The sequence below is a fragment of the Cavia porcellus genome, unplaced genomic scaffold (assembly GCF_034190915.1).
Source record: "Cavia porcellus strain 051 isolate PalLab524CR breed Dunkin Hartley unplaced genomic scaffold, mCavPor4.1 scaffold_13, whole genome shotgun sequence".
NCBI lineage: Eukaryota > Metazoa > Chordata > Mammalia > Rodentia > Caviidae > Cavia > Cavia porcellus.
The window spans coordinates 3993232-4006433 of record NW_026947496.1 but is presented as its reverse complement, the minus strand read 5'-3'; the positions used below and the strand labels follow the sequence as shown (position 1 = coordinate 4006433).

General features: G+C 35.2%; 1 pseudogene; it reads right to left on the bottom strand.

The window, feature by feature from the left end:
- Positions 1 to 4135: 4135 nt before the first annotated feature.
- On the bottom strand, positions 4136 to 12889 carry LOC134478587 (olfactory receptor 2W1-like; annotated as a pseudogene).
- Positions 12890 to 13202: the final 313 nt, after the last annotated feature.

The window sequence follows — 13202 nt, the reverse complement described above, 5'->3', positions numbered from 1 at the left end:
CTAATGAGATAGACAATTCTTTTTAAGGAAACAAGGGAAACATTGATAACCATCGTTGATAAACTTGTACTCTGTTCTACACCATGTGCTATGTCTATCCTTGGTATTGACTGACAGCTTTGTTTTGCCATATTTGACTGTATTCTCCCCCCCCCCAAAAAAAGTAATAAGCACTAAGAAGTAATAAAATCCAAAATGTGTAAATTTTGTTGTAAAAAAGAGAGGGAAAAAAAAAAAGAAAAAGAGCTCTAACGGATATAACAGCAAGTGTGTTTAGGTGTGTTAAATAGCTGACTATATCAATGTTTTTGGATCATTGAACACAGCTGTTTGCAGTCTCCCTGTTTGAATGTCCACCTTGTATTCTTTGATACTGTGATTTGAGGAACTATTTTCAAGATGATAATATGTAATCTACTAACAGGTGATTTCTTACTGTTATTTTTTTTTTTTTTTGTAGTTCTGTATTACGTGTACCCTTACACCGCTTTGGTTTGTTTTGTGTTTTTCTCTTTTTCCTCTTAAATAAAAAAAAAATTTCAAAAAAAATATTATGATGTTTTCATTTTCATGGCTAAATAATAATCCATCACATATCTGTGCCTAACTCAGTATTAAATTTAAATGGAACTGGAATACTGAACTGCATATCAATGTAGAAATGCTGACTCTGCTGGAAGATGAGATAGGAATAACGTTTGAAGCCATAGGCACAGGCTGTGACTACCTAAAAATAATTCTAACAGTCAGAGATGAGATACAAAAAAATCAACAAGCAGGAGTTTATCAGGTCAAAAATCTCTCATGCAAGTATTATCAATGAGTGAAGGGAACCTACATAATGAAAAAATTTCTCTGACTACCATCTACAGTAGATAAATTTAAAAATTTAGCCTCATACAAAAGAAAATATTTATTTATTTTTTATTGTGTTTTTAGCCATAGTTTCTTCAGAATCTCTCGAACAATGCCAGGAGAATCAGGACTGAGTAACAGTTATTCTTTAAGATACTTCTCTTTTATAGTGAAATACTAAGAAATTTCCCAAAATTAGTGATGTAAAATGTAGCCCATAGATGGCTTTAACAACAGCATCACACACCTCTAATTTTTGATTGCTTATCTGATCTCTTTAATCAATTGGCTTTGATCCAAGAGGCTGTTTACTTACACTCTAGTTACTATACTCCTTTTTAAACTCCCTTTCTTTACCGTACTTTTTCACTGAACTTTGTCTGCCAAATGCAGTTCTTAGAGAATTATAAAATTCTCTTTTTTTTTTTTTACTGCACGAGCTCATGTCATTTTCCTCTAAATCAGACTTCTTCCTTGTTTTCTGAACAGCTTGTACTTATAATTACTGCTAATTTTAGCACTAGTTCAGCAAAATATGTCCTATAACTTTACGATATATTAATTTTCCAAATATAGAAAGCTGGCACCTATGCTGATATGTTTGGCTCTGCATTTTAACTTACAAATCAGGGAGCAGAAAAGATTCAGTGTAGCCCTGTCAGAGTTACTGGGTTCCAAGCCAAGGGTTTTCTTTCTCTCTGTATGCCTGGCCCCATTCTAGTGAAGGAAAATCCCTCCTCAGAGAAGGGCTTCTTCACCGTGTGGTTTGGTGTCCAGTGCATGGAAAAGGGAAGAAAAAGACAGTGATGCCACACTAAGTAAATCATGGAACGTGATTGAAAAAGGAAATATTTCTAATGATGTATTTTAAATTTAAGGGTATAACAGATTAAGAATATTAAAAGATTATTTTCTTCAGGGCAAAATGATATTCAAGCTCTGATCTGTTGAATACATTAATATTTGTTTCATACTTTCCGCTTTTCTTCTTTTGCTTTAAATCCATAACATTTTAAATGTCACGAACATTTTAGAAATTTTAAAGTATTCAACACATTCTCCTGCAAATAACTTACATGCTTCAGAGCATGTGTGATAAATTCCTAAGACTTTTCATGTGTCCGTGGTTAGATAGGAAACTAACACTTTTTCAGAAAGAAAATTTGTTACTGTTATTACATCAATGCAAGATTTTCAAGCCACATATTATTCTACAATTTAATGTTCAGAATGTCTTCATTTATATAGAGGCAACGCAAGCATGATTTCATAATTGAAAAACGGTACAAGTTGCTACTCAAAGATAGAAGGGCAAACCAAAGTGAAAATAATTGTATGTTAATACAGAAAACAATTACCATGTGATGTTCTAATTACAGATCATAATTACTATATTCTTATGTATTTTCATTTCTGAAGTTAGTACTATGATTAATATATGTCTCTTATCTTTACTTAAAGGTCATATCACAGTTAAGAATTATCTTTTCAAATTCAGAAGAAATGAATGGCCTTGACTATTAGCTCCCTAAACTGTTTTTGAGAACTGGTCAGCAGGGTCTGAAGGAAACTCTGAAGAGGTACTCTTTGGAAGACAGAGGCATTGATAACATTATGTTTTTCAAGTGTCATTACTGTGTTGTTTTGGCTAGAACAGGAAACAGTCATCTATTGATTTTTCCTTTTCACATTTCAACAACTCTGAAGTGAAACTAGAGAAAAATATTGGGTCACTTTTGTACTCCAGCAATAAATCTTACTAACTCCATTTATAACAAGTATATTAACAAATAGGGGCTCTTTTAGAGAAAGAATCAGTTCTCATGAGATATCAAGATTTAATTCAAAATTCAACACATCTAAAATATGTTAGCATGATACATTGAAACCAAAACATTTCTTTCATGAATTTTTACTACAAATAAATTTTAATACATTTTTCAAAACATACATAAGTAGTATGATTCAATATGTAAATGTCAAAAGCATAGCCGGTGTTAAATCAGCTAAAATTTGATTCTCTGAATTGAGATATCACTAAGTAAATGCCAAATGAACGATTGTGCTGTTACATTCCAAGACTCTTAATAATGCCTTTCCATTTCGTTAAAATTTTGTTATGAGAAAAAATGAGGAAAATTGAATTTAAAAATGTTTTAAAAAACAAAGACATTTTATTCAAGAGATGTTTATCAATTTTCATGAAAAGAAAAAGAAAACATTATTTAAGAACATGATTCTTAAAATTACTGTGTCAGAGATAAGTACATGTACATTAGCATAATACTACAAAAGACATAATTGAATGTCACTATCTGTTTATTATTACTTAAAACTCCAAATTTATATAAAATCATTCATTCAGGCCTGTATTTCTGATGATCAGGTCTTTCATTTACCTATTTAGAAACATATTCAGATGTGAATAGGTTTAGAAACCTATTCAGATGTGATGCCACCTGACAGGACTGTCAGCACTCTGTCAGCTGAGGGAGGAGGATCACAAGTTGAAGCCCTTCTATGGGTAACTTAAAAAGCTGTTGTTACCCTGTCTCAAAAAATTTAAATGTATAAAGACATTAGGTAAAATTTCAAGAACAAAAGAATTTAAAATTAAATAAGGTAGCATAAGTAAGATAAGCAGAATTTACAGGGCAATATATATATATATATATATATATATATATATATATATATTATTGTCATAGTCTAGGCAAAACCAAAATTAATTTTTATCACATATTTGCCCGCTATATGTCACTGATTTAGCATAAAAACCAAGCAAGTTTCTTAAATAAATGGTTATATTATAGAATTTGTATATAGTAATTATCTTGTTAATTCAAGTTTGTGATGTAAAGATTAGCTAAAGTAGTAAAAATAATAACGCAAAAAAAGAGAAAACCCACTTTGCTGTCATTCATTCTACTAATATTGTGTCACCTTAAAGTCATCTTTTCTTTTGCAGATTCACGGTGAAAGCCCACCAGATTCTCAGTGCACCCTTTATATCCTTATTCCTCACTTTACGTTTGTGAGTCCTGTTTTATGTTGAAAGAAAACACAAAAATTCATCAGGCCCTTAATTTATTGAAGAAATACTAATGGAAATAGACATAAATAAGCTATGCAGGATGGTTCAAATTTTTTTTGCAAACACAAAATATTTCTATGTAAAAATTATTGTATTAAATGATCGCTATGATCTAAACATGAATTACCTCAGTAAAACTTACAGTTATTAAAATTAATTTCATTATCTTGCTCTACTGCTGTTCTGTCACCTCCAGTTCCTCTTCCCTTTTGTAGTTTCATGGTGAAAGCCTATGAGCCTCTTCAGTGCACTCTTCATGTCCTTATTCTTCAGGGTGTAAATGAGGAGATTGAGGCTTGGGATCATTGTGGTGTAAAAGAGTATGACAAACCTTCCCTGGCCAATGGAGGCACTGCTGCCTGCTTGCAAATACATGCAGATAATAGCATCATAGAATATGGTCATCGCACTGAGATGAGATCCACAGGTATTGGCTGCATCTATTTGCCCTGCTTTTGACTTCATTTTCACCATAGCTTTGCTAATGAAGCCATAGGAAATAAGAATAACATTCAAGGGTTGAGGACAATGATAATTCCCAAGACCAAAACAGACCTTTCAACTGCTGAGGTGTCTACACAAGCTATCTTGACCATAGCGGGCAACTCACACAGGAATTGATCCAGAAGATTTTTCACATGTAGTCATATTCAGGATGAGTGTGCACAATACTTCAGAATTGATCAAGCTAACAACCCAGACCACCACAACCATCCTGAAACTCAGATGTGGGCTCATTATTACCAAGCCATGCAAGAGTGCAGACAGCTGTGAATCGGTCATACGACATGACAGCCAGGACAAGGCACTCAACCGAGTCCAGCCACATGTACAAATAGAGCTGAATGATGCAGCCTGCATAGCTGATGATCTTCTCGGGTCCCCACAGTTTCACTAGCATCTGAGGGACAACACTAGTTGTAAAACAGAGATCTAGGAAAGACAAACTGAAAATGAACAATGCTATGTGAGTCTGGAATCCTGGTGACATAGAAAAATGATGGCTGAGTTAACCACCAGTGTGATGAAGTAAAAGGTGGTAACAACTCCAGACAGGACAATCTCCAATTTGGGATGGTCAGAAAAGCCAAGCAGAATGAAACCATGAAAAGAACTATAATTGTTATGGTGCACAATTCTTCAATACCAAATTCTTGAAGTTAAGAGAATCACAAGAGGAAAAAGAGAAAGACAAGAACAAGAAAAGAAGAAGGAAAAGAGAAACAGCAGCAGGAGTATGAAGAGAGACTTTCAGAAGGGAAAAAGGACAAACAAGAAGAAGAAACTTTGTTGATGGTATCTAAAATACAAAGAGATGTAAAAAGTAAAAAGTGTAAGACATTGTGTGTAAATGACTGAGAAAACATTAACAGATAAAAGTACAAAAACTGTCAGTTTAACTGACAACAGTTGTAGATTCCCTGATGATTGTGAGTTTAATACAAATATTACTTAGTGGTCCTATTTTAGACTTAGCTCTACATTTTCTCAAATATCAGATTGAAAGTTTTATAGTGATGTAGCTTTGATTTTTATAAATCTAACTAATTTACTGTACTAAACACAGTATTTAATGTCACCAGCAATTCACAAAATCTACCTATTTGATTAAAGTCTCAATGAGGGAAAGATTGCTGCTCTTTTGCTATGTAGTAATAAAGAAAACTTGAAATTCCAGGGCATGTAAGAGAGATCTAGCATTTGTTCCAATTCTGCCTGCCTCTTTACCTCTTCCAATGACAAATGCTCAAATCACTAATTTTGGTAAATATGAATAGAAATTAATTCTTAACTCTTTTCTGATTTTAAGAATCTTCCCCATCACTTCCCTAACACAATCCAGTATGTATTCATTTCTAAACTCTGGCAAATATCTTCCCTCCTGCTTCTGCTATGTCATCTGACCTTGCTCCATGATTAAATAGTTTTTACATCAGATACATGCCTAGAAAGCTCCAGTGCTTTCCCCTTGGTTTCAGAAATGCCTCAGTGCCCTGGGCTGCCACACACAATTGGGCTCTGTAACAGACCTCTTCTCCCTTCAAACCCACCTCTCAGCTTACCATGAACAGCTGCTCAGCTTTCAACCCTTAAGAGCTCAGCCCCACCAGAAGCCCTGGGGCCTGTGCTGCATACTGCACAACTCTCCTCATTTTAGGAAGAAGATCACTTCCTAAATGTGTTTTGCTCAAAGGTGGGCACTGTAACCAGTACTTTGTGTATGTTTGGCATCTTGTGTCATGGATGGAGAACTCTTATGCAGAGTCATTGTCACACAGAACTCAAGAATCTCAGTTCACCTTTCCTCCCTTTGCATTCAGATGTGTGACCCTGTCAAAATCCACAGCACTGCTGAGCTCACAGTCCTCATCATAAAGTGAAGTGTACAAATGCATTAGTGTTGGGGTGAAAAATGAAAAAAAGAATACATGTAAGGGCTGAAGTGGCATTGCCTCAAAAATGTGCACTTACAAGAATCGCAATCAGGATACATCGTAATCCTGCAAGCTATTGGTAAATACTAAACATCCTTCCTCTCAACACTAATATAGGTACTAGTAAGGAGGCAGACACTAGCCCTGCTTCTGTTTCATCTAGACAAAACGCGTCTGAATCCCCACATAAAGCATGATGTAAATGTATAACAAATACAAATTTTGAATCAATAGAGAGTTATACTATGAATAATTATGAAAAAACACTTAAAATAATTAGTAAGATTTTTTAAAAATTAGGAGTAGGTTGTCAAATTACCTGAATTGGGTGATAGGAGGAAACAGATGAATAGGAATATATGTGGATTTATCTACATAGTAACAGATACTGCATTTTTTCAGCTTGGTGAAAAATAATTTAAAACTTTAACCTCTTTTGAAGGTCTTGTGCTCAGCCTCTACACTAGTACTGCAGAGCACAGCTCTTCTTAGCCCCTTGAACACCTCAGAACTGGAGGATGAGTACATTGACTTGTGACCAGCAGTCTTCTGGCCTAGCTTGTCACTAAATGGGGCAGTACCATCTCACCTCCTAGGGGAAAAACCGCAACCAGGAAAAACCCATAGTGGATTGTTATGCTAACCATGGCTAGGAACATGGTTCCTATGTTAATTTCTCCTATCACAAGCAAAAAGGTAGAGTGATGGGGAGCACGTGGAGTGAATGAAGAAAATGAAGACACGAAGTGTGGTGATGATTCTACTGTAATAAGATAGTTCCAAACTCATTGATTTGCATTTTTAACTATACATTCTTTGTCAATAACTACTTCATAAGGTAGTTTAAGGAAATGAGAAAAATATTCAATTGAATAATAAACAGAAGCAGTCTTGTTTCTCTGTGTGCAGGTTGTGCAGCAGCAGGCCTCACAGACAACAGCTCACAGATGAATTATGAGCACAAGAGAAGTGTTAGTGAACATGGCTTGAAGACAGACACATTTAGAAACTCATCATTACATGAGTTCAGGTAAATTTTTACAGAAGGACATGTGGTGACGGCTTTAGAATAAACTTTTGAAATAACAGGATTTAACTCTCATTTCTGCCTTTGGCCAACTTGGAATTCAATTGGTCACAAACCATAGGAGTTCTATCAAAATCATGCTGTACACTGTATGTGAATACAAGTTTACCTGTCATTTAAAAATAAATAAATATGGATTTTCATAAGAAAGGAACTTAAAGAAAATCTAATTCATGTTTATTCTGAATAATATGTTGGTGTATAAAGAGTTTTCACTCATTAATTAGAAAGGCTATATTCTGGGCTTCTTGATATGGAAATATTTGAAGCTAGAGTATATGAAGTTTTATCCAAATATTTCAAGGAAAAAGACAGACACTATGGTAACTACTATTAAGTCAGGTTATATGGTGGTGAAGTACTAGGTTGCTGAAACAGTCATGCTTTGACCTCTATTGTTATATTGTTATGTCCTGTTTTATCTCAATCTCCCCCTTATTCTTTTAAAAAGTCATTTCTTATGTTTGTCTTAATTAAAGAAAAAATTTAAAAAATTAGGATATATAAATAGTAACTCTTTTTGATTTCCTATTAACTTGTTTTGAAGTCCTGTAATACTCCCACGATCTTGTTTTGACTGATTAGACTCTGTTCCATTCTATATGATAGTATCAAGTTTGAAGACATAGGCAACTACTTTGAAGGCAATAAGATTCACTAACATACCCATTCTGGTTTGACTATTGTCTTCTTTGGAAGTCCTGTAATGTTTACAATGCCTAAGTTTTATTGGTCTTGTTCTCTACTGTTTTGTCCAACTTTATAATATCTAATGAGATAGACAATTCTTTTTAAGGAAACAAGAGACAACATTGATAACCATTGTTGATAACCTTGTACTCTGTTCTACACCATGTGCTATGTCTATCCTTGGTTTTGACTGACAGCTTTGTTTTGCCATATTTGACTGTATTCTCTCCCCCCCCCAAAAAAGTAATAAGCACTAAGGAGTAATAAAATCCAAAATGTGTAAATTTTGTTGTAAAAAAGACAAGGAAAAAAAAAGAAAAAAAAAGAAAAAGAGCTCTAACGGATATAACAGCAAGTGTGTTTAGGGGTGTTAAATAGCTGACTATATCAATGTTTTTGGATCATTGAACACAGCTGTTTGCAGTCTCACTGTTTGAATGTCCACCTTGTATTCTTTGATACTGTGATTTGAGCAACTATTTTCAAGATGATAATATGTAATCTACTAACAGGTGATTTCTTACTGTTATTTATTTTTTTTTTTTGTAGTTCTGTATTACGTGTACCCTTACACTGCTTTGTTTTGTTTTGTGTTTTTCTCTTTTTCCTCTTAAATTAAAAAAAAAGAGTTAAATTCTGAAAAAAAACTCCTTAAGCTAAATAAATGTAAAAATATAAATTAAACTTCTTTTAATGTCAATTTCATGTCTTTATTTATTAATCATTTCCATTGTTAATATAGCACATAGGGAGTAATTAAAGAAAGGATAAAAAGCTTTCTTATGCCTATCAGAAAAAAATACATACAAAATTCCAAATAGGTTTCCATGCACACTATAAGGTTTTAAAAGATTAAAATATGTAAGTCCTCTAAGCTCTATAATATGAAATCACAAAGGCTTTCCATGTTATTTAAAATTATGTATATTTCTGCTTATATTTTTGCTGGTTGAAAACAGGTCATACCTTTCAATAAATAGCTTCATGTCTTTTTCTTATAATAGTAAATTTAAGGTTTTTTTAAAAGATAAAATGAAAGGAAGAGTGATCTGCAGTGATTCACAAGATTTATATTCTCAATCTTATGAGAACAAACCAGAAAAAAATCACACAGATTTTAGCTTTTTTCTTTTACTTTCTGCATTTTTTTTTTTTATGATTTCATGGAGTTTTCTAAAAGCTACTACTGACACACCACAACTGGAGCAGAGCTAATAGTTTCAGGTAAGCTCTAGATCCTTCAAAGTACAAGAGGACATCTGCCAAGAGTATATAGTAGGTCTTGAAAATGCTTACAATTAAGGTTGTGCTGCTTTTCACTCTCCCTGTAGTATCACAGAGAGCCAAGAGGCAAAGAGACTTACGTGGGTTTGTGAATGACAAACACAATGAAGAAACCCAACAGCCAGATGGATTCGCAGTCCAGTGAGCTGAGCTGAGAGGAGTGTAGTGGAGTTGGGTGACCACCACTGTTGTGGATCCCTTGTTTCAAAATCTCACAGAGTGGCTGGCCAGCCCCAAGACAGAAAAAAAAAAAGTGTCAAAAAGACTTTAAACAGACAGCATACCACCAAAAGGAAAGATGTCTCACTGGGAAAGTTTTAGCTAGAATCTGACACTGATTTTGGGTTCAGCAGACTGACAGACACCCACTCTTTTGTCTCCCACTTCATTGATTGAGCAAGTGGCTTGATCTTTCTCGCCTTTGTCTGATTAAAGCTCACTCTCCTTTGCTCATGAGACTTAGACCCTCCCTCCCTGGGTGATCTTTTATGTTTCGCAAAGCTTTTGAACCTAGAATCACCAGAATAAGGCAGACAGCAATCCCATCAGGAAAGATCAAGAGAGAATCTTGCATTGATATTTGAGGTGGCTCATGTTTGTTAGGATGAGGAACAGAGAACCTGTGTGTGTGTTTAATATGGTTAGGCTGATGAAAGGCATGTGTGTGTGTGTGTGTGTGTGTGTGTGTGTGTGTGTGTGTGTGTTACTGTAAGGGTGAGGAATGGGGCATGTGTGTATTTTTAGGGTGAGTGTGGGGAATGGGGTATGTGTGTGTTCTTAGGATGAGTGTGGCAAATGGGGCTTGTGAGACTGGGGAATGGGGCTTATGTGTGTTTTTAGGGTGAGCCTGAGGAACAGGCAATATGTTTGTGTTTTTAGGCTGAGCCAGGAGAATAGGGCATGTGTGTGTTTTTAGGGTGAGCATGGGGTAAAGGGCGTGTGTGTGTTTGTGTGAAGTTGGAGGATGGGTCATGTAGATGTTTTTAGGGTGAGCCTGTGGAACAGGGCAGGAGTTTGTTTTTAGGATGAGCTGAGGGAACAGGGAAGGAGTTGTTTTTTTTTTTAGGGTGAGCATCGGGGAATGGGGCATTTGTATGTTTTCAGGGTAAGCTGGGGAACAGGTCATGTGGGTGTTTTTAGGTTGAGCCTGAGAAACAGGGCATGTATGTGTTATTAGAGTTATGCCTGGAAATGCAGCAGGTGTTTGTTTTCAGTGTGAGACTGGGGAATGGGGCATGTATTTGCTTTATAGTGTGATCGTGGGGAATGGGGCATGTGTGTGTTTCTAGGGTGATAGTGGGAGACGGGGCATGTGTGTGTTTTTAGGGTGAGTGGGGGAATGGGGCATATGTGTCATTAGGGTGAGCCTAGGATAAAGGGCATGGGTGTGATTTTATGCTGAGCATGAGGAAGAGGACATGGATGTGTGTGTTTTAGTGTGACGTTTTGAAATGGGGGTGGGGGTGCTTTTAGTGTGAGCATGGGGAAATGGACCTGTGTGTATTTATAGGGGGGACCATGACACATCTGTCATCTTGGCACTCTGGACACTCGCTCCAAGCACTGAAACATGACCCTGAACCCTAAGATCCTAACCTTTTACCCTAACCCTAATCTCTAACCCTAACTGTAACCCTAACCACTGAGCTACAATACAACCTAAACACAGTTAAATTTTACTAACTGGCAGCTTCCCTACTATCCTTATAAAACTTTTTGAAAGAGTGAGGAATTGAATACATCCATTTAAAATATTTTAATTGATTATTTCAGGCAATATAAACACAAAATAAAAGGTTCATCTTTTGTACTGGGACTTGAACTCAGACGTTTGTGTTTGCTAAGCAGGAACTATTTTGCTGATCTATATCCCCGGCCTCAAAGTTCAAGTTTTGATGTTTGAATTTTGTCTACCAATGAAAAGAATATGCAACTAAAATGACTTTTGAGATCCAAACAGATTCATTTTCGCTGCAAGACCAGAGGTTGCAGCAATTGCTGCTTTGCATTGAAGACTGGCACATCCTGAACCACATGTCAGAAACAGCCCATAATCTGCACACAGAGGAAACAGTAGATAAACACATAATTTTTCAGTTTTCGTTCAATTAAATTGGTATCCAGGGAACTGGTTGTTGTCAAGAAAGTTCTTGTTTTACCAGTGTATCACTTGGGGATTCATTAGAAAGCTTAAGAATAAATTACAGTACTAAAATATTATACACACTTTCAAAAAGCCATAAAGTCCATAATTGTTCAAGTGTTTCTGAAACCTTTTCCCAGGAGAGGGAGATGATTCTTTGGGACACAGATGCCTCAGAATTTGAAGGCTTTTCTCAGAGATGTTAGCTTGGCTGATAAGTTGCTTGCGCCTGTATCTCCACTTTGCCTCAAGCTTCAGTAGTTACTTCTGGAAGAAATCTTTGGTGCTAGCCACTAAACAAATATGTTGACATAAACTTTTTCAAAGTATGTAAGGCTTCTGTATGGAAAAATATGTGATTCCACACAAAGGACCTCTGAACAGCACACTAACTACTACTGAAAAATAAAGTCACTTTAGGAAATTTCAAGGATGTTTACTTTTCTCTAAAACATACAGAGCACAGGATGACTGAGAACTGGGATGTTACAAATAGCAAGCACACATAATTGTATTGGGTAACATTATCTACACATTTCCATACATAGGTTTACACATTGAATTAATTGGTTTCTTGTAACGGGCTATGTTATGTAGATAGTTACATTATGCAGGATTTTAAATACCTTTATTGAGTATTTCAGTGTAGGATCATGTTTTTCCACTATTTACCATTGCTCTTCAATTAGACTACAGGTTTTTTTTTAAAGATAGTAAAATACAACAAAACAAAAAACAAAGCCAATAAAGAAAATGTTGTGAAATTAGTACAGAAATTCACAGTATGATACCATGTTAACTATAATAGGTACCATGGTATATCTTGGTATTTTCACAATAGATGTCCATTCAATCAGTTATAGCCAAATCAAACCAAAAACAGAGCATTATAAAATCAATCAAAACAGAGTATTGAATAGAGTAAACCAATTAATCAGAACAAAGCAAAACAGTGAAAAAATTATTGACCTTTAAAGACAAGATAGAAGGATCTTCCCCATATTTGCTATATTGCATATAGTCACCCTCCCAGGAGATGCTCCGACCCCCAGCTCCAGGTCAGCATAATAAATCAATAATACAAGCAGTTAGTTGTTTTATGTAGATTAGTTGCTATCAACTCAAGCTGACCTTAAAACTATCCCACTGCTAATGTGGGGGGATATGGGACATTTGATTGCCAGTCTGTGCATCCGTAGGCTCACTGAGGCAGACACTGACCTTTTCTCTCCCTGGAGGTTCCACTGCTTCTGCTGCATTCCAGAAACGATGGCTCTTTGATTTCTTGGTTGGTCTGCCATGTTTCAGCATGGCTCTGGATTTTTATAATGAAAAGAGTACTAAATTATACTGTTTTATGTTTGATACATACTTGTATATTGTTCATAAAAATATTTTTTCTATTGTCAAGAGCTGATGCATGTTATAAAATTATATACACTCTAAACTTATAAAATTTTAAAAATATTACAATATGCATACATATATACCTATAATGAAACTGTATCTGGACTGTTTTCTTAGATAATTCATGAAATATGAATAATCAGAATTAAGAACCTACAGAGAGATTCTGGGCTGGAAAATAATTTTAATGAAAACAAAATGGTGATA